This window comes from Rhinoderma darwinii, chromosome 2, assembly GCF_050947455.1.
Source record: "Rhinoderma darwinii isolate aRhiDar2 chromosome 2, aRhiDar2.hap1, whole genome shotgun sequence".
NCBI lineage: Eukaryota > Metazoa > Chordata > Amphibia > Anura > Rhinodermatidae > Rhinoderma > Rhinoderma darwinii.
In genome coordinates, this window is record NC_134688.1 from 456,461,557 (window position 1) to 456,488,275 (window position 26,719).

Genomic DNA, 26,719 nt, shown 5'->3' on the forward strand with positions numbered 1-26,719 from the left:
CCTAAATTACTTCAGACTCCTAAATTACTTCAGACCCCATTCCAGAAGCCAAAATGACGTTAGACCCAAGACCAGACCCCTAAACTTATTCAGACTCCAGACCAGGCCCATAAATCAGACCGTAGGTCTGACCCCTAATTACATTTATACCGCAGGCCAGATCACTTAAATAATGAGACCGCAGTACCCGGAAGAAAAGAAGAGCCAGGGTCGGAGAGAGAGGTGAGTATTAACAACTGTTATTGACTAATACAATAAATAATGGCTGATTTAAAAAAATAAAACTAACGGTGCATTTTTTAGACGCGCCCATGGTTGCCCACCCCCTAAATCTGCCCCTGTTTTGAAAGTAATGATTCTCCTAGCTTAGATCCAGCTGGTAGGGAGTCCAAAGGACAATGCTCCGTGGGAAAAAGTATGCAAAAGAGCTATTCTCCGCAAGGAAGAAAACTGTCTGTCACGAAGGGTCTGTGGACCCACTGGGCCGTACCGCCTTGGCGGTAAGGTAGCTGGCCAACAGGGAGCAGGTGAAAGTCTATAGTTCATATAGGTACCTGTGGCAGCTCAGACAGCAGTAGGGCACTCTCGGCTGGGACTAGGCAGCAGGTAGACGTCAGGCAAGGTGAAGCAGGTCAGGCGTGGATACAGCACTACACGACTTTGGCATAGCACAGTGCTCGACCAGGATGGTATGTAATGCAAGGAACAGGAACTGGAAAAGGTACAGGAACAGGTACAGGAACAGGAAACACACTAGGAGGCCATCACATAGACAAACTAGGAAACATCAACAACGCTCAGGCATAGAAGCAGGGGGCTAGACCCCTCTTATAGTCCAGGGTACTCACGGGTCAAAGTTCATCAAAAGGTTCGGTGCGCGCGCTGCCCCTTTAGGAGCGGGTGCGAGGGTCCCCGTGCACCCTACGGAATCTGACTGTGGTGAGTGGATGCGAGCGCTGGCGTCTCCTGAGGAGGAGGCTGGCGCCAGCGCTTGCCGTCTTGTGACTGCGGCTGTCAGGAGGAGATTGGAGAGGACAGCCCACAGCCACGGACATTACACTGTCTCTCTAGTGCCACCTATACGTAGCTACCATTTATAGAGCCCTGAAACATCAAGATGGGCTCCGAGCAAATCTGGGACAATTAGCAACTATAGTACTAAAGTTTGCACGGCTCGTTACAGTAACAGTATGTGTATCAGAGCTGTGTCTACAAATCCCAGCACCTGTGTGTCCATCACATGACCATGGACAGAATTTTATACACTGGAAGTAAACAATGTTCCTACTGAATAACAACAAACATCTCGAGAACCATGTGAAATTAATACAGAAAGGACATTTTTTGACTACTACCACATATCCGATGCCATTCGTATGGTGAAAATCCATTTGTGGAAAGGTGTCTCAAAGACCATAACACATCTGCCCATTTTTGGCTGCCTATTTGGACAACCTCTACTCTAAATATGGATCAGCTGGCAATCAGCTGATCACCATGCGCCAGGCAGCTGAAACAAGAATCTGGGGGCAGCAGCATATTTCTTCTGCAGCGCCCACTGCAGGAGAAATGTGATGTTACATGACCATAAAATACATAATCCTTCAGAGCTGGATCCACTCTTTCCCGAGGATTCCCCCCCTCTATGACTTCCGTATGTTCTAACAAGACATTTGAACATGGGGTTTTTTTTGCGCTTTGTCCAGAGACCTCTGTAAATGTCCATAAACAGTTAAATTAATAATGAGATGGTACTGTTGTGAAATTTGCGTAATTTTGTCTGCTTCTGATATATAATCATCTATCGTTTTTTGTTGTACACATGCTTTAACCACTAATGTATTCATCATCGCCATTGTTCCGTCCCATCACCTATTGAGAGATGGGTTTTACCTACGTTAATCATGATAGTGTAACCTGGTGAAGAATACAGAAGAACTGTAGAGCCTTGTAGTAGTGTGACAAAGATGATTTGGGTTGAAACACATAATTTAGATATTATGTCACTTCAAAAGGCATTAGAGGAAACGTGTGAGGAAATGTGCAGAGCGATTTTGTCTCCAGATTTTGTCTAATTATAGCATGAATCACAATGTTAACCATCCCACACACCAAGAAGGGATTATGGCCACAGCGCAGAACACGAGGTGACTATTGTATTCTGCCGCCATGTAGAACAGTTGGCTTTTCCAGGGCTCATGCTTATATTGTGTTGTGTTTGAAAACTTCCTACTGTGTACAACCATGCTATGTATAGATTGTGATCACTGTCACGAGAAAGAAATATGTAATTTTCAGAATTTCTTATGTAACACACTTCAGTTACATAACTCAAGGTGTAGGAGGGATCTGGAGGGAATATTGCATTAATAGCAGATGTTTAGAAGCAGTTTTCTGAGAATAGAGTTGACAGTGGACAGCTGTGCGGCCGTTCATCCTATTGGACTATGAATTGGACCGTGTATGTGATGCTATTAATATAAGAATTGGACTACGCATGGGATGCTATTGAATTAACAATGGGACTACGCATGATATGCTATTGGACTAAGAGTTGTACTGTGCATGGGATGATATTGGACTAAGAATCAGATTGCGCATGGTATGTTATTGGACTAAGAATTGGACTGCACATGGGTTGCTTTTCAACTAAGAATTGGACTGCGCATGGAGCGATATCGAACTAAGAATTGGACTGCGCATGGAGTGCTATAGGGCTAAGAATCAGACTGCGCATAGTATGTTATTGGACTAAGAATTGGACTGCACATGGGGCTCTTTTCGACTAAGAATTGAACCGTGCATGGAGTGCTATTGTACTAACAATTGGACTGTGGGGTGCTATTGGACTAACAATTGGACTGTGCATGGAGTGCTGTTGAACTAACAATTGGACTGTGCATGGGGTGTTATGTTATTGTGCTTACCCTTATATAATATGTTACTATTTGGTATGTTTTTTTTTTACACCTAATGACAGTACATGATATGGGAGGGTGACAACAGGGCATACTCCCGAACATTACTCCATGTAAATGGAGCAAACAAGCGCCAATGAAGATGCTGTTATTGTGAATCGGCACTCGGCACCGGGGGAGAAAATCTGCTCCTGTAAAACCACACTAAGCAATAGTGAGATCCAATAGTGTCAGAAAATATGTGTGAAATTATTGCAATTACATCTTAATTTCAGCATTGCTTAAACACTTATAGGCTTAGTCCCATCTCAGACAATGAATTAATATCCACAGCTCTGGGACCCACACCTATATCAAGAACAGGGTTCATCTATCCCCGTCCCACCTGGTGAGACAGGCCATTGACCACTGATTCCAGACGGACACTATGTGGAGAGTTAGCCACGCATGTGCGTGTATCTTTAAATTATATTCTATTGGAGATGCGGAAACAGCCGAGCAGCCAATTATGTATCACCTACAACATACAAGACCATATATCCCAGTAGTCTCCCCCTGTGGCCCTCCAGCTGTTTGCAAGTCTCCTGCTCCCAGCATGCAGGCTGTCAGGGCATTCTGGGATTTGTAGTTTTGGTAAAGTTGTAGAGTCACAGCTTGGAGACGGCTGGTGTAGCCTATTAGGTCCATTGTTCATGGAAACATGATGTGGCTGTAATGACGGGGGTAGGGAAACGGACAGGTGAGCCCTAATCTACCCGTCACTCTGTCCCTGCCTACTTGCAACGACCCGCCCTAGGCGACGGGGTACAACTTGGCGGCGGTCCCTACGCTCAGTAAGTGTACGAGACAAACAGACAAGGGAACACAAAGCAAAGGGAAAGGGGCAGTTGCCCACGGCAACACCGTGAGCAACAAGAATGGTGAAAACCAGGAGTGCACGAGGTACCAAACGCAGAGCAGGAGAGTAGTCAGTAAGCCAGGGTCAGTATGGAGCAAGATCAAATAGTCAGAAGCTGTAGCTTGGCCAGGAAACCACACGAGAAAAATCACAAGCAAAGGAGGAACAGGAAAGGCAGGTATAAATAGACAGAGGGCGGGAGCTAGCTCCATCTGGCCAGGCTGCGATAGGCTCTCCCACTCCTAAGCCTGCCATCCTGAGTGGTGGAAGATGGAGTCAGTCTCAGAGACACAGACTCAGGTGCAGACTGATTACCTATGGGAGTATACACAGAAGTTGTGCCTGGCAGATCCTTTACAGTACCCCCCCTTTTATGAGGGGCCACCGGACCCTTTCTAAGTGGACCTGGATTATTGGGGAAACGAAGGTGGAACCTCCTGACCAATACCCCAGCGTGAACATCCCGGGCGGGTACCCAAGTCCTCTCTTCAGGCCCGTATCCTCTCCAATGGACCAGGTACTGGAGGGAGCCTTGGACCATCCTGCTGTCCACAATCTTGGCCACCTCGAATTCCACCCCCTCAGGGGTGAGAACGGGAACAGGAGGTTTCCTCGAGGGAGCCAAGGACGGGGAGCAGCGTTTAAGGAGGGAGGCATGAAACACGTCGTGTATTCGAAAAGATGGGGGCAACTCCAGTCGGAAGGAGACAGGATTGAGGACTTCAATGACCTTATACGGCCCAATAAACCGGGGAGCAAACTTCTTGGACGGGTCCTTAAGGCGCAAGTTCCTAGACGATAACCACACCAGATCCCCGACCATAAACAAGGGGTTAGCAGAACGTCTTCTATCAGCCTGAGTTTTTTGTACGCTCTGGGACGCCTCTAGGTTCTTCTGAACCTGGGCCCAGACTGTGCACAGTTCCCGATGAACGACCTCTACCTCGGGATTGTTGGAACTACCAGGTGAAACGGAGGAGAACCGTGGATTAAACCCAAAATTACAGAAAAAGTGGGAGACCCCTGATGAGTTACTGACCCGGTTATTAAGGGAAAATTCGGCGAGGGGAATGAATGAGACCCAATCATATTGACAGTCAGAGATGAAACACCTTAAATATTGTTCTAGAGATTGATTAGTCCTCTCCGTTTGGCCATTAGTTTCAGGATGGAAGGCAGAGGAGAAGGACAGATCAATCTCCAACTTTTTACAGAAGGCTCTCCAAAACAATGAAACAAATTGTACCCCTCTGTCAGAAACAATATTGACAGGGACTCCATGGAGACGCAGGATGTGTTTGACAAACAAGGTAGCTAACGTCTTGGCGTTGGGTAGTTTCTTGAGGGGCACAAAGTGGCACATCTTACTGAAGCGGTCTACTACCACCCACACCACCGACTTGCCTTGAGATGGAGGCAAATCGGTGATAAAATCCATGGAGGTATGGGTCCAAGGTCTCTGGGGAATGGGCAAAGAACGTAGTAAGCCCGCTGGTCGGGACCTGGGAGTCTTGGACCTAGCACAAACCTCACAAGCGGCGATGTAGGCCTTAACATCTTTAGGCAACCCAGGCCACCAATAGTTTCTGCCAATGAGGTGTTTGGTACCCAGGATGCCTGGATGACCAGATAGTGCGGAGTCATGATTTTCCCTAAGTACCCTTAGCCGGTATTGCAGGGGAACAAACAGCTTGTCCTCAGGAAGGTTTCCGGGAGCTGAACCTTGATCAGCTGCAATATCAGAGACTAAATCAGAATCAATGGAAGAAATGATTATACCAGGAGGCAAAATACAAGCAGGATCTTCCTCCGAAGGAGGGCTGGCCATGAAGCTACGCGACAGTGCATCGGCCTTAATATTTTTAGACCCAGCCCTATAGGTAACCAAAAAGTTGAATCTGGTAAAAAATAGCGCCCATCGGGCTTGTCTCGGGTTGAGCCTCTGGGCAGATTCTAGGAAAACCAGATTCTTGTGGTCGGTAAGGACCGTTACCTGGTGCCTAGCCCCCTCCAGGAAGTGGCGCCACTCTTCAAATGCCCATTTAATGGATAAGAGTTCGCGGTTGCCAATATCATAGTTACTCTCAGTGGGCGAAAACTTCCTGGAGAAGTAGGCACAGGAGCGGAGATGGGTGAGGGAACTGGTACCCTGGGACAAGACAGCCCCCACTCCCACCTCGGATGCGTCAACTTCCACGATAAATGGCTCCATCTGGTTGGGCTGAACCAGCACAGGGGCCGAGATAAAGCACTTCTTAAGGACCTCAAAAGCCTGGACAGCCTCAGGAGGCCAGTGGAGGAGATCAGCACCTTTGCGAGTGAGGTCCGTAAGAGGCTTAGCGATGACCGAGAAGTTAGCAATAAATCTCCTGTAATAATTAGCGAACCCCAAAAAACACTGTAACGCCCTCAGGGAGGCAGGTTGGACCCATTCCGCCACAGCCTGGACCTTGGCGGGGTCCATGCGGAATTCATGAGGAGTGAGGATTTGACCCAAAAATGGAATCTCCTGTACCCCAAACACATATTTTTCGGTTTTCGCAAACAGTTTGTTTTCCCGAAGGACCTGGAGCACCTTCCTGACATGCTCAATGTGGGAGGACCAGTCCTTGGAAAACAACAGTATGTCATCAAGGTACACTACAAGAAATACCCCCAGGTAATCTCTCAAAATCTCATTTATGAAATTCTGGAATACCGCAGGAGCATTACACAACCCGAAGGGCATGACGAGGTATTCGAAATGACCCTCGGGCGTGTTAAACGCAGTCTTCCACTCATCCCCCTCTTTGATGCGGATAAGGTTATACGCCCCCCGTAGATCAAACTTAGAGAACCATTGGGCCCCCTGAACCTGATTAAAGAGATCAGGAATCAAAGGAAGGGGATACTGGTTCCTTACAGTGACCTTATTCAAGTTACGGTAGTCAATGCTTGGCCTAAGACCACCATCCTTCTTCCCTACGAAGAAGAAGCCAGCACCTACCGGAGAAGTAGAGGGGCGAATGTAACCCTTGGCCAGGCATTCCTGGATATACTCTCTCATGGCTTCACGTTCGGGACAAGAAAGATTAAATATCCTACCCTTAGGGAGCTTAGCTCCTGGTACCAATTCAATTGCGCAATCGTATTCTCTATGAGGAGGTAACACTTAGGAGGCCTCCTTAGAGAAAACATCAGCGAAGTCCTGAACAAACTCAGGTAGCGTGTTCACCTCCTCAGGGGGAGAAATAGAATTAACAGAAAAACATGACGTCAAGCATTCATTACCCCATTTGGTAAGCTCCCCAGTATTCCAGTCAAACGTGGGATTATGCAACTGCAACCAGGGAAGGCCTAAAACCAAATCGGAAGATAATCCCTGCATCAACAGTACAGAGCACTGCTCCAAATGCATGGAGCCAACAAGGAGTTCGAAAACAGGGGTATACTGTGTAAAATAACCATTAGCAAGAGGAGTGGAGTCGATACCTACTACCGGGACAGGTTTAGGCAAATCAATCAAAGGCATAGCTAGAGACATAGCAAATTCCACAGACATGATATTAGCAGAAGACCCTGAATCCACGAAGGCACTGCCGGTAGCAGACCTACCACCAAAAGAGACCTGAAAGGGAAGCAAAATGTAATTACGTTTCATATTTACGGGAAATACCTGTGCGCCCAAGTGACCTCCCCGATGATCACTTAGGCGCGGAAGTTTTCCGGCTGCTTATTCTTACGCCTAGGACAGGTGTTCACTTGATGCTTGTCATCCCCACAATAGAAGCAGAGACCATTCTTCCTGCAGAACTCTCTACGTTGTTGGGGGGACACGGAGGCCCCGAGTTGCATAGGTACCTCCGAGTCTTCCGTGGAAGAGCGAAGCAACGGGACCTCGGGAGGCATCATGGGGGAGTCAGAGGGGAAAACACAAAAACGTTCAAGCTGTCGCTCCCTGAGACGTCGGTCAAGTCGTACCGCTAAAGCCATAACCTGGTCTAGGGAGTCAGAAGAGGGATAGCTAACTAGCAGGTCTTTCAGGGCGTTCGACAGACCCAACCTAAACTGGCACCTTAAGGCAGGGTCATTCCACCGAGAAGCTACGCACCACTTCCTAAAGTCAGAACAATACTCCTCAACAGGTCTCTTACCCTGACGTAAGGTCACCAGCTGACTCTCGGCAAAGGCAGTCCTGTCAGTCTCGTCATAAATGAGTCCGAGAGCAGAAAAGAAACGATCAACGGAGGAAAGTTCAGGGGCGTCAGGAGCCAAGGAGAAGGCCCACTCTTGGGGCCCTTCCTGGAGCCGGAACATAATTATACCCACCCGCTGGCTCTCAGAACCTGAGGAATGAGGCTTTAAGCGGAAGTAGAGCCTACAACTCTCCCGAAAGGAGAGAAAAGTCCTCTGGTCCCCTGAGAACCGGTCAGGCAACTTGAGGTGGGGTTCAAGAGGTGAGTTGAGGGGCACTACCATGGTAGCATCAGGCTGGTTGACCCTCTGAGCCAGGGCCTGGACCTGTAGGGAGAGGCCCTGCATTTGCTGGGTCAGGGTCTCAAGGGGGTCCATAGTAGTGTCAGGGAGCAGGGCAGACTAGGTATATGGGCTTGTGATTATGTAATGACGGGGGTAGGGAAACGGACAAGTGAGCCCTAATCTACCCGCCACTCTGTCCCTGCCTACTTGCAACGACCCGCCCTAGGCGACGGGGTACATCTTGGCGGCGGTCCCTACGCTCAGTAAGTGTACGAGACAAACAGACAAGGGAACACAAAGCAAAGGGAAAGGGGCAGTTGCCCACGGCAACACCGTGAGCAACAAGAATGGTGAACGAGCCGAGTCAAAACCAGGAGTGCACGAGGTACCAAACGCAGAGCAGGAGAGTAGTCAGTAAGCCAGGGTCAGTATGGAGCAGGATCAAATAGTCAGAAGCTGTAGCTGGGCCAGGAAACCACACGAGAAGAATCACAAGCAAAGGAGGAACAGGAAAGGCAGGTATAAATAGACAGAGGGCGGGAGCTAGCTCCGTCTGGCCAGGCTGCGATAGGCTCTCCCACTCCTAAGCCTGCCATCCTGAGTGGTGGAAGATGGAGTCAGTCTCAGAGACACAGACTCAGGTGCAGACTGATTACCTATGGGAGTATACACAGAAGTTGTGCCTGGCAGATCCTTTACAGTGGCCTGGCAAAACAAGCCATCAGTTGAGACTGCAAGGATATCCACATTATCCCATCACCGCCCAGGGTACATCACTCTTACTCTATAATAAGACCAAGACACGTTTTAATGGGAAGTGGAGTGACCACAGCTTTATTTTCCAAAACACTTTTATTGAATAATTTTAACACTTAAATTCAGCTTGAAGGCTTCATCCTCATTTTGTTGTTTTTCCAAAGCCTGAGATGACATCGAACCGCTATTCCAGCAGGCATGTATGGTGCTAAACCGCCTTCCACGCTAACTCCACCCACTGTGACATCTGCAAAAGAAAAAGAGCCGAAGAAAAACGCCAAATACCACCGTACTCAGTATTATCCAAAAACCGCCATAAACCCAGGGGAGGGAGGGTGGGTGTACTTCTCGTTGGAGCAGAAGGTAAGAGAGGGAAAATGCACTTGACCCTCTCCTTTATTAATTTTACCACACCCCTCGCACCATCCTGCAACCAATCCTGGATCCCTGGGCATTCCTTGAACTTTTTACCTCGCCTCCTCCATCCCTTGCAGTCCCTGGCACTTTCCCTAAACGGTTCATTGCCTACAATTTTGGTTCCGCAAAATTATGAGAAAGCTACAGTATATGCAGAATGATCTTATTGGGCTGTTTACATGCAAGTGCGATGAGGAACATTTATCAATAGTGTTGTGAGGAAAACATTTTACTAAAATAATATCTAGATATTTAATTTGACACAATTTGAATGAAGGTCTAAAAATACCAAATAGGTCAACAGATCTAATAATAATAATGTTTATTTATATAGCACCAACATATTCCGCAGCACTTTACAGTTCAGGGGGTACACTATAAAGACAATATCAGACATTACATAGTGACAAACCTAATTTACAATTCAAACGAGGAGTGAGGACCCTGCTCGCAAGAGCTTACAATCTATGAGGAAATAAGGGAGACACAAAGTGTAAAAAATGCTTAAATACAATGGTCCCGCCATCTTTTATACATATGGAGTAGTAACATAAAGCTGCATGAGCCGGTCACCAGCCAGTGTCAGTGTATTTAGGGTATTAGGGTGCAAGGAGTGTGGGGGATACTGCTGAATGAAGGGGCCTCATTACTAATGTAAAGGAAGCCAGGGAAAGGACTCAGATTAGGGAATGTTATAGGCCTGTCTGAAAAGATGTGTTTTCAGGTTACGCTTATAAGTGTGGAATTTGGGAATTAATCGGATTGTCTGGGGTAGCGCATTCCAGGGGACGGGTGCAGCACGAGAAAAATCTTGGAGACGGGAGTGGGAGGTTCGGATAATGGAGGATTTTAATCTGAGTTCGTTGGCAGAATGTAGAGCCCGAGTAGGCTGGTAGACAGAGATGAGGGAGGAGATGTAAGGAGGTGCAGCACTGTGGAGAGCTTTCTGGGTAAGTGTAATATGTTTGAATTAAATTCTGAAGAGTATGGGCAACCAGTGTAGTGACTGGCACAGGGTAGAGGCGTTGGTGTAGCGGTTGGTGAGAAAGATGAGCCTGGCTGCTGAATTATGGATCATTTGGAGGGGGGAGACTTTAGTGAATGGAAGACCGGTAATGAGTTACAGTAATCAAGACGAGAGTGAATCAGAGCGACCAGATCTGACCTCAGAGGGGTTTCTGTTATGAGCTAATACCCGAGTCATGTCCCAAGATCGTTCAGTGTGATTTCTATGGAGGGAGATAAGTGGCTGCCATATACCACTTACCTAGGGAAAACAATAGGCACCTAGAGAAAACAATAGGTTGGAAGAAGTTGGAAAATGTGGAAGATTTTGATGATATTGATCATCTACTTAAAGAGGCTCTGTCACCAGATTTTGCAACCCCTATCTGCTATTGCAGCAGATAGGCGCTGCAATGTAGATTACAGTAACGTTTTTATTTTTTTTAAACGAGCATTTTTGGCCAAGTTATGACCATTTTCGTATTTATGCAAATGAGGTTTGCAAAAGTACAACTGGGCGTGTTGAAAAGTAAAAGTACAACTGGGCGTGTATTATGTGCGTACATCGGGGCGTGTTTACTACTTTTACTAGCTGGGCGTTCTGATGAGAAGTATCATCCACTTCTCTTCAGAACGCCCAGCTTCTGGCAGTGCAGATCTGTGACGTCACTCACAGGTCCTGCATCGTGTCGGCACCAGAGGCTACAGTTGATTCTGCAGCAGCATCAGCATTTGCAGGTAAGTAGCTACATCGACTTACCTGCAAACGCCGATGCTGCTGCAGAATCATCTGTAGCCTCTGGTGCCGATGTGTCCTCGCTCGTCTGACACGATGCAGGACCTGTGAGTGACGACACAGCGTGATCTCTCGAGAACACGGCTGTGTCTGCACTGCCAGAAGCTGGGCGTTGTGAAGAGAAGTGGATGATACTTCTCGTCAGAACGCCCAGCTAGTAAAAGTAGTAAACACGCCCCGATGTACGCACATAATACACGCCCAGTTGTACTTTTACTTTTCAACACGCCCAGTTGTACTTTTGCAAACCTCATTTACATAAATACGAAAATGGTCATAACTTGGCCAAAAATGCTCGTTTTTTAAAAATAAAAACGTTACTGTAATCTACATTGCAGCGCCAATCACATGCAATAGCAGATAGGGGTTGCAAAATCTGGTGACAGAGCCTCTTTAAATCAATGCGGAAGATTGTATGGTGGTTAATCTTCAGTTCCTCACTCTGAACTATAATTTGCAGTATGTCACTGTGAAAGTGATTAGAATATGTTTAAATGATGACATTTTGCGTGGACTCCATCTTGTATGGTGGCGTCCATTTTGGATATCTGGAATCCATCTTGTGGCCTGAAGGAGCCATTTTGAGATTAATAAGTCATGTTGCTTTAAGGCTAATAAATCTATGTCAGCATTGTCTGAAACAGTTCTATGTTTTTTTTTGTTCTTGAGATGAATGTTTATATTTAGTCTCCCTATTGCTATGGAGAATACAGATGAATATTTACCTATTTTTGTGTGGTAAGGAAACGCTCAACCTAGAAGCCTCTGGAGAAAGATCATGTTTACGATAAGGGATGGGGTCAGTCCAACTCTTAGCATTGTAGAAGAGTTTCATATACTATAAGGGAGGGAGTAGTCTGACCACATCTATGACGTGGTATATTTTGGGAATTCACGATTTTACACTTAAAAAGCCTATGATTGGTTCAGGACAAAACATATTGTCATTGTATGCTATTGGCTAAATCAAATCCAAATTAACGTCACATTATAAACATTGTAAATGATTGGCTGGAATCCAGCTGCTTCTACTTCAAAAAATATTATTGTAATGGTTTGATGAATAAACGCCAGAGAAGGATTTTGAGCATACAAAGCATGGTCTCTGTGTCATCTTATTCTCCGATATATATCGATGACCTATGACTTAAAACTGGATAAATCACTGGAGGGCGGGTATCGTTTGACATACTCCAATACAAATTTCAGTCTAATATATTTTGACTCAGTTGTTGCGTCAACAGTCACTTCAATACAAATGTAAAAATTAAGATTTACGTTCAATACAAATTTTTGAAACATCTACTTAATTATATAGGACATATAATAGGAAATATAAACATATATAGGATATATAAACATTCTAGTTAATTATATAGGATTTTTACATTTATAGTTACCTTAAAGAGGTAGTTCAAATTAAACAACCATTAAACTTGGTACTAGAAATTTTTAAACTTACTGATATTAAAGCTGTTGTCCGGTTTCAGCAAATTAAAGTTATTTTTTTGTATAATTAAAAGTTGTACAATTTTCCAACATACTTTCTGTATTAATTCTTCACAGTTTTCACAGTTATTTGGCGCCCGATATTTAAGTAATCCCCTGAACTGTCAATGGGGCGTGTACTGGCACATACGCGCTCTCCTCTCCACAGCTCTTACACTGTCCTCAGCAGTGACACGCCCCCTTTCCAGTTCAGCAGAAGACTAATCTTGAAAGCTGAAGAGTGAGAGTGTGCATGCGCGCGTGCACACTCGCTCTATCCTTGCTCTTGCTGTAACACAGTCCGTATCTGATTGGATAGTAACACAGCCATAGTAACACGCCTCCTTGCCAGTACTCGCCCCATTGACAGTTCAGGGGGTTATTTAAATATCGGGCACCAAATATAACGGCACCAATATCTAAATAACGGAGGAGGGTAGAAAAAAAATGTAAAGTGCCCCATGGTTTGTGCAGCCCTGCCCATTACATGCTGGACTCATCTGCACATGTATGGGGAGGTGAAAGGTTCTCTTTAATAAATTAATTAATGGTTTTGTCCAGGTCCTGAGCTTATTCCTACCACTTTTACCTTCATTCATCTTCTCAACAACCGATCAAACCACCACCCTCAACACATACAAGGACTACAAAAGCTTTAATAAAAACTTGCTATCCTTCATTTTTAGTTTGTCCGTGGTTGACTGATGGATTTGTCTGCTTTTATGTCTCCTCTCCATAGATCTTTCTTGTGGTAAATTACTGGGCGTCAAAGTCTCAAAGACACAAGGAACAAAGGCCACAAGACAATGGGTAACTCGGTGTAATCCTTATTGAAGTTGGAGAGATGTCTATTGACGGAGACTGATGGGTGTGTACGACCCTCACAAGCTGGCACTTCACAAACAGCAGAACACTCAAAAGTTGAGAGAGAATTTTTGAGGAACACATTCAAATAAAGCAAATACCCCACATTCGTTTACCTATTAAATTCATTAATTATACGCAAATATCACAAAGGGGAAAGTATAAAGTCAATTAATAATCTACATTTAAAGGTAAAGCAAATGAAAATTGATTTAGGAGGAATGGGAAGAAGAGAGACTGCAGTGTGCCCTCCTTTCCTGGAGTAGGAGAAGAATGTGCTGGCATGAATTGGCAATAAAAGGGGATTTTAATGTGATTTCTGCTATGATACCGCTTCTCTATACGCCGCCTTAGATTTTTATGTGTTTTCACCAGAAAAGTGGATACTCTAAGGGTCCTCTTAGACGGCCCGACATAGGCCATGTAAAGGTGCTCCGATCGGCTAAATATCTCATTGATCGGCGCTTGTTTGCTCCTTTTACAAGGAGCTAGTATGGGGACGAGCGATCGTTACTACGATCACTCGTCCCCATACATTTCCATCATGTCGGTAGCACATCTCCCTGTTTACACAAGGATATGTGCTATCGACAACAATAATATTTAATTCTGCATAAACAATACAATCAGCTGATAAATGAGCGTTTGCTCGTTCATCGGCTGATCGTTGCCCTGTTTACACAGGGCAATGATCAGGAACGCTCATTTGCCTGATAATTGGCCCGATAATTGGCCCGTGTAAAAAGGCCACCCGCACCACGTCTATTAAAAGTTACTATAGTAACTGGGGCCTATGTAATAAACTATGCAGGCCCCTGTTACTGTAGTAATAGTATACTTACCCTCCTTGATCCCGAGCACAGCGGAGGTCGTGACGCTGGATGGAGTCAGGATGTCCACTGAGCCCTGAGCCAAAGAGTACATTTGGTGCTGGCTAGACTGGGGTGCAGAGTTTAAGGAAACTTGCCCTTCTCCACCTTTAACCCCCACAAGGAGGTATGGACTTTCCCGGTTGGATTCCCAGGTTCCCAGAATAGTTACCAATTGGCAGCGGGTGCGATGTAGCGGAGTCAGTAATGTAGCCAAAGGTTGTCAGTGGATTACCAGTCAGGAAGTAGCAAGCCGGAGGATGAGACAATATTGTAGTCAGGAGATATTCCTGTGTTGAAAGGTACCCGTTCATAGAACATAGAGAATATTTTTCAGACCCTCCATCAATTAGCCAGAGCAGACCATCTCACACTCTGGATGCCCCAGAATGTCTGTGCATTACACAGACAACCCAATAATTTCAATGGTAACAACGTAATGCTTTGTTTCCCCTATGGTGGCGCTGCAAGGGAATGGAACACTTGCTGCTAGGTTCCCTCACAGATTACAGCTGATTGCTGGAGGTCCCAAAAGTGGGACAACTTGTGGTCAGCCTATTTTCGGAGGACCGTTCTAATAAAAAAAGAACCGTAAAAAGCTTCAAACTCACGATGAAGTACATCTCTGGCATTATAGCTGCAGGAAAGATTGTTGTCAACATTTTATGTCTTTATACTGTAGAGTTGGCTGCATTACAATAATCTATGGACATTGGTCATCACTTGGTCAAACTTGCTGAGCTAATGAATCTAAAGGGCCTTTTACATAATTGGTCGGTGCAGTGAGAGCCGATCAAAGAGACATCGTTGATCGTCGCTTGTTTGCTCCTGTCACAAGGAGCTATGTATGGGGACGAGCAGTCGTTACTCTGATCGCTCGTCCCCATACATTATTATCATGTCGTCAGCGCGTCTCCCTGTTTAGACAGGGAGATGTGCTGCTGACAACGATAATATTTTACTTTTTTAAAACGCTACGATCAGCAGATAATTTAGTGTTTGCTCCTTCATCTGCTGATCGTTCCCCTGTTCACACAGGGCAAATATCGGTAACGAGTGTTCTAGAACGCTTGTCTGCCCAATAATCGTCCAGTGTAAAACCCCCTTAAGACTATGCCATGCAATACTATCTCAATAAAGCACCAGTACTACATGCCACATCAGGAATCACTTTATGAATTTGATTGGAAAGTGCCTTTTTTTTTTTTTTTTTTATTGACCTTTTCAATAAAAAATGTGTCTGAAGAAACATGAACTTGCAAGTAGAAAGATATTCTGTGTATTTAGTCAATATGCTAAGAAAACAGGGACAATTCCATGAATAGATCTTGTAAACCTGAGAGATATTCCTGGAGATATTCTATTTATTGAAATATTTCCTGTTACTTATGTAGAGCCAACATATTCCACAGTGCTGTACAGACATTGTCATCACTCACATCAGTCGATGTCCCCTACCATCTAATTCCCTACTTAGACGTACACGGTAGGGCCAAATATCAGTATGTTTTGGAGTGTGGGAGCAAAGCCAAGAAAATACAGAGAGGACATATAAACCCAATGCAGATGTTATCCTAGGTCGGAGTCAAAACCACGACCCCAGTGCTGCAAAGGCTTATTGGCCGCAGGGACTATGACTGTGGGCAATGTAGGGGTTAATATGGGTACAGCAGGGCTAGGGGAAGTTAGATCCCCCCCTTTTTCTTTACTATAATAGAATGGCAGGGTGGCCAATAGGGTTTTAGGTTCCCTCCTACAGGGCGGCTTTAGGGGGAATGGGGGCGGTTTTACCCCCCTCCTCCTTGCCTGGGTTTATAAGGCAAGGGTGGGAGGGCATCTTCCTCTTTGGCTGTCACTTGTCCTACCCTCCCTCCCTATTGACTGCTATGTGTGTAATTAAAAAATAATAAAATACTATGTAATAACATATATAGATATGTGTAAAAAAAAAAGAATTATATATAGGCGGTGTTGTATAGAGAGCTGACCTTCATGCCCCGCCTTAGGCGGGCTGGCATTCGGGTAATAATAATTTAGGAATACTTTGTTGCAATCGGTTATTGTTATAAATAAAAGCAAGAAAATAAACAAATATAAATATAATAAAGCTGTGGCCGACCCTCGTGTCAACCCACGTTATAAATAAACTGAGCCTCGTTTGTGTAATTGTATAGGGCTACATATTTTCCCATAGCCTAATGTGGGTATCAGCGGTGTACACACAGTCCAACAGCACTAACCACTGAGCCTGTGTCCTAATGTTTTTGCTTTTAGGATACCCTGTGGTAAACAGTGGTTATGTCTTAAAAGGAGGCACTGTAAATAAGTTTTAAAAATGACTCCACCACCACTTTACTGAAGTGTCTTGAGAGTGAATAGACATTGCCTCCAGCCAGGATGCGATGTCTATTCACACTCCCGACACTTCGGTAAAGTTTCTGTGGGACTTACTCACACAGCACAACGTGATCTCGCGAGATCAGGCTGTGCGGTCATTCATAGCGTGATCTCGTGAGATCACGCTGTGCTGTGAGTAAGTCCCACAGAAGCTTTACCGAAGTGTTGGGTGTGTGAATAGACATTGCATCCTGGCTGGAGGCAATGTCTATTCACTCTCAAGACGCTTCCGTAAAGTTACTGTGGGTGTATGTGACAGCACAGCATGATCTCACGAGATCACGCTGTGCTGTGAGTACAGATGAACATGAATGGAGAGAAGTGTATAACGCTGATTGGTCAGCATCATACACTTCTCTTTACAACGCCCACTTGGTCAAAAGTTAAAAAAACGGCCAGTTGGGCATTAGAAACTAATTAGAATGAATCTAAAATTGTTCATAACTTGCTAAAAAAATTATCGTTTTTCAAAATAAAAACCACTGTTATCTACATTACAGCACCGATCAGATTAGGTAGGGGATAGGGCACTTATAATCTGGTGCCAGAGCCTCTTTAACGGTTCCCTGAAAGCTGCAAGAGCTGTCACTTTTATAATAGGAAGAGGGATAGTTGTAGAGGTTATGTATTCATGGCCCGTCTTACACTAAACCAGGCCAATGCACTGATCCATGCCCCAAGCTGACTATCTCGTCTCTTCTTGTTGACATATTCTGAAGTTTTTACTTCAAGGATCAGCTTGCTCACCAGTGAAAAATTAATCATCCAGCAAAGTAGTCACAAAGCCTCAGATGGAATAGTTCAGATGCCACTAAAACAATAAAGGCACTGTGACATTTTGTCAGGAAACATTAAATCTTTGTTGTTAGGGCAGGCTGAGAATGCAACAAAATATATTTGACTTTTATAAATGTGACATCTCATGAAAAATGTAAGTTTGTCTGGTGACATCACTGTGGGACCGGAGAAAGAACAAATTTCACTTCTTGCTTTACTTTAATGTTGCACCTTAGGATGCGAATATCTATTAAAAAAAATAAAAATGCCATTTTCCCAAACATGGGCTGATTAACCCTCTCCATAATGATAATGTTTATTTCTTCTTCAAACTACAGCCAATGGACTGTCAAACATATCCCTTGTAATTAACATAGCTGGCCCTTTAAGAGACTGTCTAGATGCCAGAATGAGATAAGGTATGGAGCACTGACAGAAGAAAGGGAGGGACCTGGCAGCCCTGGATTAGCCTAGTGCTGTCAAGTAGAGCGGGTTGATGACAATATGCTGTGCCACCATGCTGGTAGGCATATAAGGGGGTCTATTGGCGTCCAAAGGGAGAGAGTATGAGAATCGTGTGAAGTAAAGATGGAGCTATGCTGGAGATCCGTTGATCAGAGCCGCCTTTTCTTGCTGCAGAAGAGCAGTTGAAGGTTGGAAAGCTGCAGCTTCTGAGGGTGGATGCCGGAGGTTGACGTACAGTAGGTCTGTGGGTAACGGAGGCAGAGACACTACTGTGGTGTGTGGTGCAGTAGAAGGCCGGAGCCACACATCAGACGTTGAGCCATCAAGCTACATTTATACAGTAGTCTAAAACAGAGAGAGGCAGGCCGTGGAGTTGGGTGGCCTGGTAAGTACACGTGGGCAATTGCCAAAGTGGTGCTGGTGTTTTGCCTTGCTGACTTGGTAGCTCTGGCAATGTCTGCTGGGAGCTGTTGAGATAGTCTTCCCAGGAGTGGGGACAAGGAGGGAATGAGCGGTAGTATACTCAAACGCAAAGAACGTCTGTAGTGGGCCTAGTAGGGAAAAATAGGAGTTCCCTAATAGGTGGGCCATGATGGAAGCTACAATGGATCTGGTTGGTCAAGAGGCCTGAAATGTGGACTGGTAATGGTAGTTCTGGGATAGATTGAACTCTGGTAGAGTCATTGGAGTAGGTAGCGGAAGGTGACCCTTGAGAGCAGGGCCCTAGTGAACAGGCTACCAGGATCCTGGAGTTACTGAGAGTGTTAGGAAGGAGACCTCTATGTGGTCTGGAGACTTCTATGTACAGTAGAAGTGACTGTCGGGGCGTGTTTCAGAAAAATATTGGATGGCGATTCCTGAAGTAGCAAGGGCCTGGCTAAATAAGGCTGGCGGGTGAAATGAGGCACTTAGAGAGCACGGAAAGAGGGAGAGTGACGTCTTATAGAAAAGGCAGCAAAATGAGGTGGAAGCGTAAAGCTGTCTGAAGTATCACAACCAGGGTGTGGTCTCAGGAAGACTGGCATAGAAAGAAATAGTACATGGAAGGAAATTTACCTGGTAAACTGTTATAGTGCCAGTAAAGAGACTGTACTACTTTTATGAGCTGTAAGTAATAGGCTTGCCGTGTCTCTTAAAGAGGATCTGTCACTAGTTTAGTAATTCCCTATCTCCTAGCTAATCTAATAGGCGCTGTCATACTGGTAATGCTAGTGAAAATTGTGTCCCAAAACGTTATTTGCAAAGTTATGAGCTTTTTTCTAAATATGAAATGAGGCTTTATTAGAAAAGTGGGAGGTAATACCAGCCATTCTCCTGAGGTGGAGCCTCTTCACAGCCTCTGACGCTGTCCTATCAGCATGAAGATGCTTCACACAGTGTGAGAGACTGAGGCTGGAGGGATCACTTCAAACAGCAATATCTCGGGCTGTGGACCCATGGCCGCCATCAGGGCAGTACTGGCGGTACTGCTGTCAGGGACCTGTTCATAAATGTGAAAAAACGGGGCCCGTGCTCCAATGCTGGAATTCATTTGCTCACGGGCCCTTAAGATTTCACTTTGGTCAAAGGAACAGGTCCCATCACGGAGCCGGGGCCCGTTCTTTGCATCAAAGTAAAATCATAAGGGCCCGCTGTTCACATAGAGCCCGCCCCTCCTCCTCCTCCACAGCGCCGTGACAGCGTGTGTGGAGGCGACAAGGAGGGGAGACGTCATGAAGTTGGCGGGAGGTTTGAATGCAGTGGAGGCGTCAAGCAGCAACAGCAGCAGCAGCAGCAGAAGAAGAACTCTGAGACCGTGAGTACAGAAGAGGCTGGACGCAGCCTGCAGGGATTAAGGGAAGCCGACATGACCGTCCTGGTAGGGAAAGGGTTAATTAGGTGAGGGAGAGTTGGAGGGAGTTGGAGGGGGGACGGGGAGGAGTTAAGGGGGACGGGGGGCCGTTACTGAGCTTCCCGCTGTTTCTCGGCATTGAGCCGGAAGCAGCGGGAGGAGTAACACGGAAACAGTAAGCTCCCCGTTGCCTGTGCTTCTCAGGATGGCAGAGTCTTTAATGTTAGAGCGGCTGCGTGCCGCTGCTGTGCACCACGGTCCCGGATGGCTAGAGGAGACCGTGGCTGCAATAACTAAGATCCCGGACGCCGTTTCGCCACGTCGGGCCCGGCGTTCGGGGTCTGTTGCACAGGACAGGCTCCCCTCCCCCGGCCCCCTTACAAGCATGGTTATGGCGGCGGGGGGGGAGTCGGCAACGACCGCTCCTGCGCAGAGCAGGCAGAGAGCGTTGCCGGGGGTGACGGCGACGCAGGCCGGGTCGACCCGTCCCTCTCGGCGGTCCCGACCTCCAGAGCGCCTCAGTCCGGAGGCAGTCCCGCGGACACGGCGTCGCAGAGGGAGCCCGATCCCGGACGCTGCAGGCCAGGCAGCTGGGAGGACCGCCCCTTCTCAGGCCCTGCGTCCTGGCAGGAATCCCAGGCCGCGACGGGGTCCGGCGGTAAGCAGGGAGTCGCAGGCTGGGCTCCCTGTCACCCCTCCCCCATCAGATGGAAGATTTGGAGGACAAGATACGGCCGCCCCGCCTGGTGATGTTCCGGCCAGGGGGCAGGCTTCGTCAGGATCGTCTAGACCAGGGGTCAGGAACCTTTTTGGCTAAGAGAGCCGTAAACGCCACATATTTTGAAATATAATTCCGCGAGAGCCGTACAATATGTTTAAAGGGCCATTGACAGATCAATCGCTCCAATGTTCACTTAGTACAGCAAGGAATGCTCCTCCCTGCTGTATAAAGCCACAACTGGACTGAAACAATGGTAATTAGCAGTAAAAAAATTAAATAAATAACTTACATTGTGAGCTTGCGATGCATGACATCAGTCCAGCAGTCTGGCTTCTTCTTTTTCCTGCGCATGACTGGAAGCTGGCATTCTTCCCACCTGATGTTGAGAGAATGCCAGCTTTGAGGCATTCGCAGAAGAAAGAAGCTGGAATGTTGGACATGTCACACAACGCATTGTCAGTTATGTCAATTATCTATTTTATTATTTTACAGCAAATTATTGTTTAGGTCCAGCGGTGGCTTAGTGCAGCAGAGAGGAACACTCCTTTGTGTACTAAGTGACCGCTGGAGCAATTGTATCTGTCAGTGGCCCTTTTAAAAGTGTTGGTCTTACAGAAAATGAACAAAAAAGAGAGGCTCAGACCCATCTGGGAGACCTCCAGAGCTGTAATAAAGCGCTCAGAACAGATTTTTGCCCTGATAGTGGTCCTTTAAATCAGTTTCTTATGCCCACAAGAGATTAATTTAAAGCCCCCAAGAGTGTAATATGGGTGGCAGATGTTTTTTAAGGCCATATTTTTATTTTTTTTGGGGGGGGGGGGCTATATTATGGATTATGTGGGATTATTTTCAGGGGTGAAGTGGGAAGGGGGGGTTGGTGGGACACACTGTATTACACAGCCCCTTTATTGATGCAGCTCACTGCTGCTGACCATGAGGCTGTGTAACAATTTCCATGTTATAATGTTCACCTTCAAAGCAGCAGCACAGCCAGGGGTTTCTGGAATGTCCAAGGGAGACACAAGGGAGGAGGCAGATGCCGCTTCACTAGGGGACGCAGGTGCGTGCTTGCAGACGGCGCGGCTATGCAGGGAGTTATGGGAAATGTAGTCCATGCTCCCTGCCGCTCACCACTGCCGCCAATGCTTATCAGGCCATCAAAGAACTACCGTATATGTCGGCGTATAAGACGACTGGGCGTATAAGACGACCCCCAACTTTTACCCTTAAAATATAGAATTTAAGATATACTCACCATTTCGTGCAGGAGCGCTTCACTATGGCCATCGGCGGCAGGACCCAGGACTCTCTGTCTCTTTGAACTCGCGCATGCGCAGATAGGCGAGGTACATGATGGGGTTAATTACTATTAATGTGAGGAACATGGAGGGTAAATTCATCGCACCTCGCGCCTCACATTAATAAGTGAATGAAAGCCGTGTTTATTTCATTTTTTTACAGCGTACACATCATAAATGATGCAAAAACATTGTTGTCCGCGCCATTACTGAATGTGTGTATTTTATGTATTGAGACTTATTTTAATGTTTATTGTAAAAAAGGTGAAGGTGTATATTTTTTTAAAATTTAACAATACTTTGTTTTTACTTTATTTTTAAACTTTAATGTACTGACATATATCAGATATGTGCCAGTACATTAGCCTGTGGACAGATAGAACACAGGCTGTTGTTAGGACATACTTGGGTATGTCCTAACAACAAGAGATATGGTCAGACAGCCCTGGGGTCCGTCAATAGACCCTGGGCTGTCTGCCCATATATGGTATGGCCCTCGATCGCGTCACAGGAATTCCCTGTGATGCGATCCAGGGGCATCCCCCCTTCTCACTTTCCCCTGAATGCTGCAGTCAGCTGTGATCGCAGCATTCACGGGAATAACGGCGGAGATGAGAGGTTCTTTGATCTCCGGCGTTATAGAGCGGGGCTGCGGCTGTGTAATACAGCCATTGCCCCGCTCCTGACAGGAAGTGCGCGCGCGGTCAGCATGAGGAGATGCGGCCGGCGCTGCACTAATGAGCGGCAGTTCAGGCACTGAAGACAACATGGGGGTGCTTTGTAGCGCGCCCGCCATGTTCTGTCTTCAATGCCGCAGATCATTAGTGCAGCGCCGGCCGCATCACATGATGCTGACCCCGCGCGCATATGTCAGGACTCAGGAGCGGGGCTGTGGCTGAATTACACAGCCGCAGCCCCGCTCTCATAGTCATGTGTACTATACTGAGCTGTGCGGCTGCAACGTGCATCCCTCCCATAGACAGGTAGGAGCCCTGTCTGCGAGCCAGATACGGCCATCAAAAGAGCCATATCTGGCTCGCGAGCCATAGGTTCCCGACCCCTGGTCTAGACGGACGCCTAGATCTGCAGCGACGTCGAGGCAACAGGTCCGGTCGGAAGTCTGGGTCCCGGCGGTCGGGCGGCAGGTTGCCGGCCCATCGGTCAGCGCGTCCTCATCCCCGTTCCACAGATGTCGTTGGGATGGACAGTCGTCGGCGAGAGAAGAGCTGGAGGAAGGTGAACTGGACGTGTATCGTCGAGGTCAGGATGGTCCGGCTGACGGGAACACAGCGCCTGTACAGCCCGGTGAGTGTATAACTCCATCATTGTCTTATCCAGCGATTTTTATGTCGGGTGTCGGCGGGGGGGCTGCTAGCATTGCATCGGGGGCCGGTAGTGGCGCGGGCGGACGCGACGGAGCGGGTTTGGCGGACTTAGTGGGTTGCTTACGGGAGCTGGTGGGGCGCCTAGATAGGGCCGCGGCGCCGGTAGTAACCGAAGTGTCTCCTGCGGTAGTTTGGGAAGGCCCCAGGGACGTGGGATCGTTACAGGCGCGTCCCGTGATGGCGGTTAGAGAGGCGGTCGCGGTGTCGGTACAGACCGAGGCACAAAAGGATGGCGATCGAGTGCGTATTGATGATCGTGCTCGGGGGGAGGTGTACGTTTGTTTTGAAGGTCCGTTGGGGGCGCATTTAAAGCAGGAGGTGCGCGAGCGGATCTGGAAGGACGAGTATGTTGAAATTTTTTCTCTCTTGCCGCTCGCTAAATTTAATTTGGATAAGAGCAAGCGGGATGAGAGTAAAAAGGACGAGGAGGAACGGCGGCGGTATAGGCTTATCCCGCAGACGTTCGTTAATTGGTCGCAGGCGTTCGCCATATTGGCTAGTGTGATAGGGGAAAAGGCGCCGGAAAATTGTTCGGCGTTGTTTTGTTATTTTGATGCCATTGGGGAGGCTCATAGGGCGTATGGGGGTCAAGCGTGGCTGCGATACGATGAGCAATTCCGTCAGGAAGGCGGTTCGGTCGGCGATTCGGTGGGAACCAGAAGGATATTGCTCTCTGGTTACGGGTTACGGCTCCGGTTAGGCAGTCCTTTCCCGGGAGTGCCGGCCAGGGAGGCCAGTCTAGTCAGGTTGGACAAAGCGGCGGGGGAAAGGCGGGGTTTTGCTGGCAATTTAATGAAGGTCAGTGCAAGTTCGGGGCCACGTGCAAGTTCAAGCACGTGTGTTCCGAGTGTAATGGTGCATCACACGGGGCGGCAAAATGTCTGCGAAAAAAGAGGTCAGGTAACCAGCACGCGGCTGGTCAAGGGGGTGTCGCCGGTGAGGGTGGAAAAGATGGCCCCTTATCTAAATCAGTATCCGGATAGGGCGGCGGCTAAGTTGCTTTATGAAGGGTTTCGTGTTGGTTTTGTTATTCCTCCGCCTCCTTATGAGGTTCCGGTTACGCGGAGGAATTTAAAATCGGCTTACTTGCATGCAAAAGTCGTGTCGGAAAAGTTGTTAAAAGAAGTTTCGTTGGGCCGCATGTCGGGGCCGTTTGTTGAGTCGCCGGTAAAAGATTTAGTTGTGTCCCCGTTGGGTATTGTCCCTAAACGCGAGCCCGGAAAATTTCGTTTGATTCAACATTTATCGTATCCCAAGGGTTCGTCGGTAAATGACGGGATTGATCACGAGTTGTGCTCCGTAGTTTATACCTCATTCGATAAGGCGGTGGGGTTAGTGCGGGCTGCGGGTCCTGGGGCGCTGCTAGCAAAAACTGACATCGAGGCGGCGTTCAGGTTGTTGCCGGTCCATCCAGAAAGCCAACGGCTGTTGGGTTGTTTTTGGAATGGGGCTTTTTACGTGGATCGGTGCCTTCCGATGGGGTGTTCCCTTTCTTGTGCATACTTCGAGGCGTTTAGTAGCTTCGTGGAGTGGGTAACGAGGGGAGTATCCGGGGTCGACTCGTTGATCCATTACTTAGATGATTTTTTATGCGTTGGCCCGGGGGGTTCGCCGGTTTGCGGTAATTTGCTTCATGCTCTACAGAAGGTGGCGAGGGATTTTGGGATTCCTTTGGCGCCGGAAAAAACGGAGGGCCCGGTAGCGACGATTTGTTTTTTGGGAATCGAAATAGACTCGGTGGCAATGGAGTGTCGTCTCCCGGCGGATAAGTTGGGTGCTTTGAGGCTGGAGGTTCGACGGGCTTGTAGAATGAAGAAAATGACGCTGAGGGAGCTTCAGTCGCTGCTGGGGAAGTTGAATTTCGCCTGCCTGATTATGCCGATGGGGAGGGTGTTTGGTAGGAGGTTGGCGGCGGCAACGGCGGGAGTGCGTGCGCCGCATCATTTTGTGCGGCTCAAGGAGGAGCACCGAGCTGATCTTCAGGTTTGGGATGACTTCTTGGGCCAGTACAATGGTCGCTCGCTATGGATGGCCCCAGCGCAGGATACGAGTGATTTGAATATTTTCACGGATGCGGCTGGGGCGGGTGGTTTTGGAGCTTACGGGGGAGGTCCGTGGTGCGCAGGTCAATGGCCGGCTAGCTGGGTGTCCAGTGGACTCACGCGGAATCTGGCCCTGCTCGAGCTGTTTCCCATCGTGGTGGCGGCTACCATTTGGGGGGACAGGCTCAGGGATAAGAAGGTCCGTTTTTACTGCGACAACATGGGGGTGGTGCTTGCCATTAATAACATCACGGCGTCCTCTCCTCCGGTAGTTCAATTGTTGCGACATTTAGTGTTGGTGTGTTTGTCGTTGAACGCGTGGGTGGTGGCGGTGCATGTCCCGGGTGTACGGAATTGTATCGCTGATGCTCTTTCTCGCTCGCAGTGGGACCGGTTTCGGCAATTGGCACCGGGAGCGGAACGTCTCGGTTTGGCTTGTCCGGAGCATCTTTGGGATCTGGTATCGGTCCCATAGAACAGCTGTTACAAAGGTCTTTGGCGCGCACGACGTGGAGTGCTTATGCTGCTTGTTGGAGGCAGTGGGAGGAGTGGGTAAGAGAGTTGGGTGACGTCAATACGGATAGAGACAGGTTGGTGGCACTTTTGTACTGGTTAGGGGACGCCTGGGAGGCGGGGTTTTCAGTAGCGAAGGTGAACCGGTTCATATCTGCGGTGGCGTTTGGGTTTAAGTTGCGGGGCTTTCAGGATGTATCGAAGGAATTTCTGGTATCGCAGGCTTTGAAGGGGTTGCGCCGAGGTAGGGTGGAGGCGGATAGTAGAAGGCCGGTGTCGTTTGCTTTGCTTAGCTCGTTGGGCGGTTCATTAGCATCAGTCTGTCGTTCTTCAGACGAAATGGATTTGTTTCGGTTGGCTTTTTCGTTAGCGTTCTTTGGAGCATTTAGAATAGGTGAGTTGGTGTCGCCAAGTACCAAACAGGCAGGGGGGCTGAGATCTGGGGAGGTGAGCCTATTCGCAGACCGGCTGGAGGTATGGTTGCGTCGATCTAAAACTGACCAAGTAGGGAAGGGTAAACTGATAGTTTTGTTCGCTCTCCCGGGGTCGGTCATGTGCCCAGTAGAGTGCATGCGGGGTTTTACGAAAAACAGGGGGTCTCCAGATTTGCCTTTGTTACGTCATGTGGACGGGTCGTTTTTGTCCAGGTTTCAGTTTGGAGCTGTATTTAAAAAATGTTTGACGGCGGTTGGTGTTGCGGCAGGCTCATATTCATCTCATTCCTTCAGGATTGGCGCAGCAACGGAAGCGGGGCGCTGGGGGTTGGATGATGAGGGGGTGAGGCGTATTGGTCGTTGGGAGTCTAAAAGGTTTAAGTCCTA

At 47.5% G+C, this 26,719-nt stretch overlaps 1 long non-coding RNA gene across 2 annotated transcripts in view; it reads right to left on the reverse strand.

The window, feature by feature from the left end:
• Window positions 1-21,043, reverse strand: part of LOC142743611 (uncharacterized) — a 224,616-nt gene extending 203,573 nt beyond the window's left edge. For both annotated transcript variants that reach the window (XR_012881596.1, XR_012881597.1), the window contains exon 1: window positions 20,950-21,043. This is a non-coding gene — a long non-coding RNA (uncharacterized LOC142743611). The remainder of the gene's footprint in view (window positions 1-20,949) is intronic.
• Window positions 21,044-26,719: the final 5,676 nt, after the last annotated feature.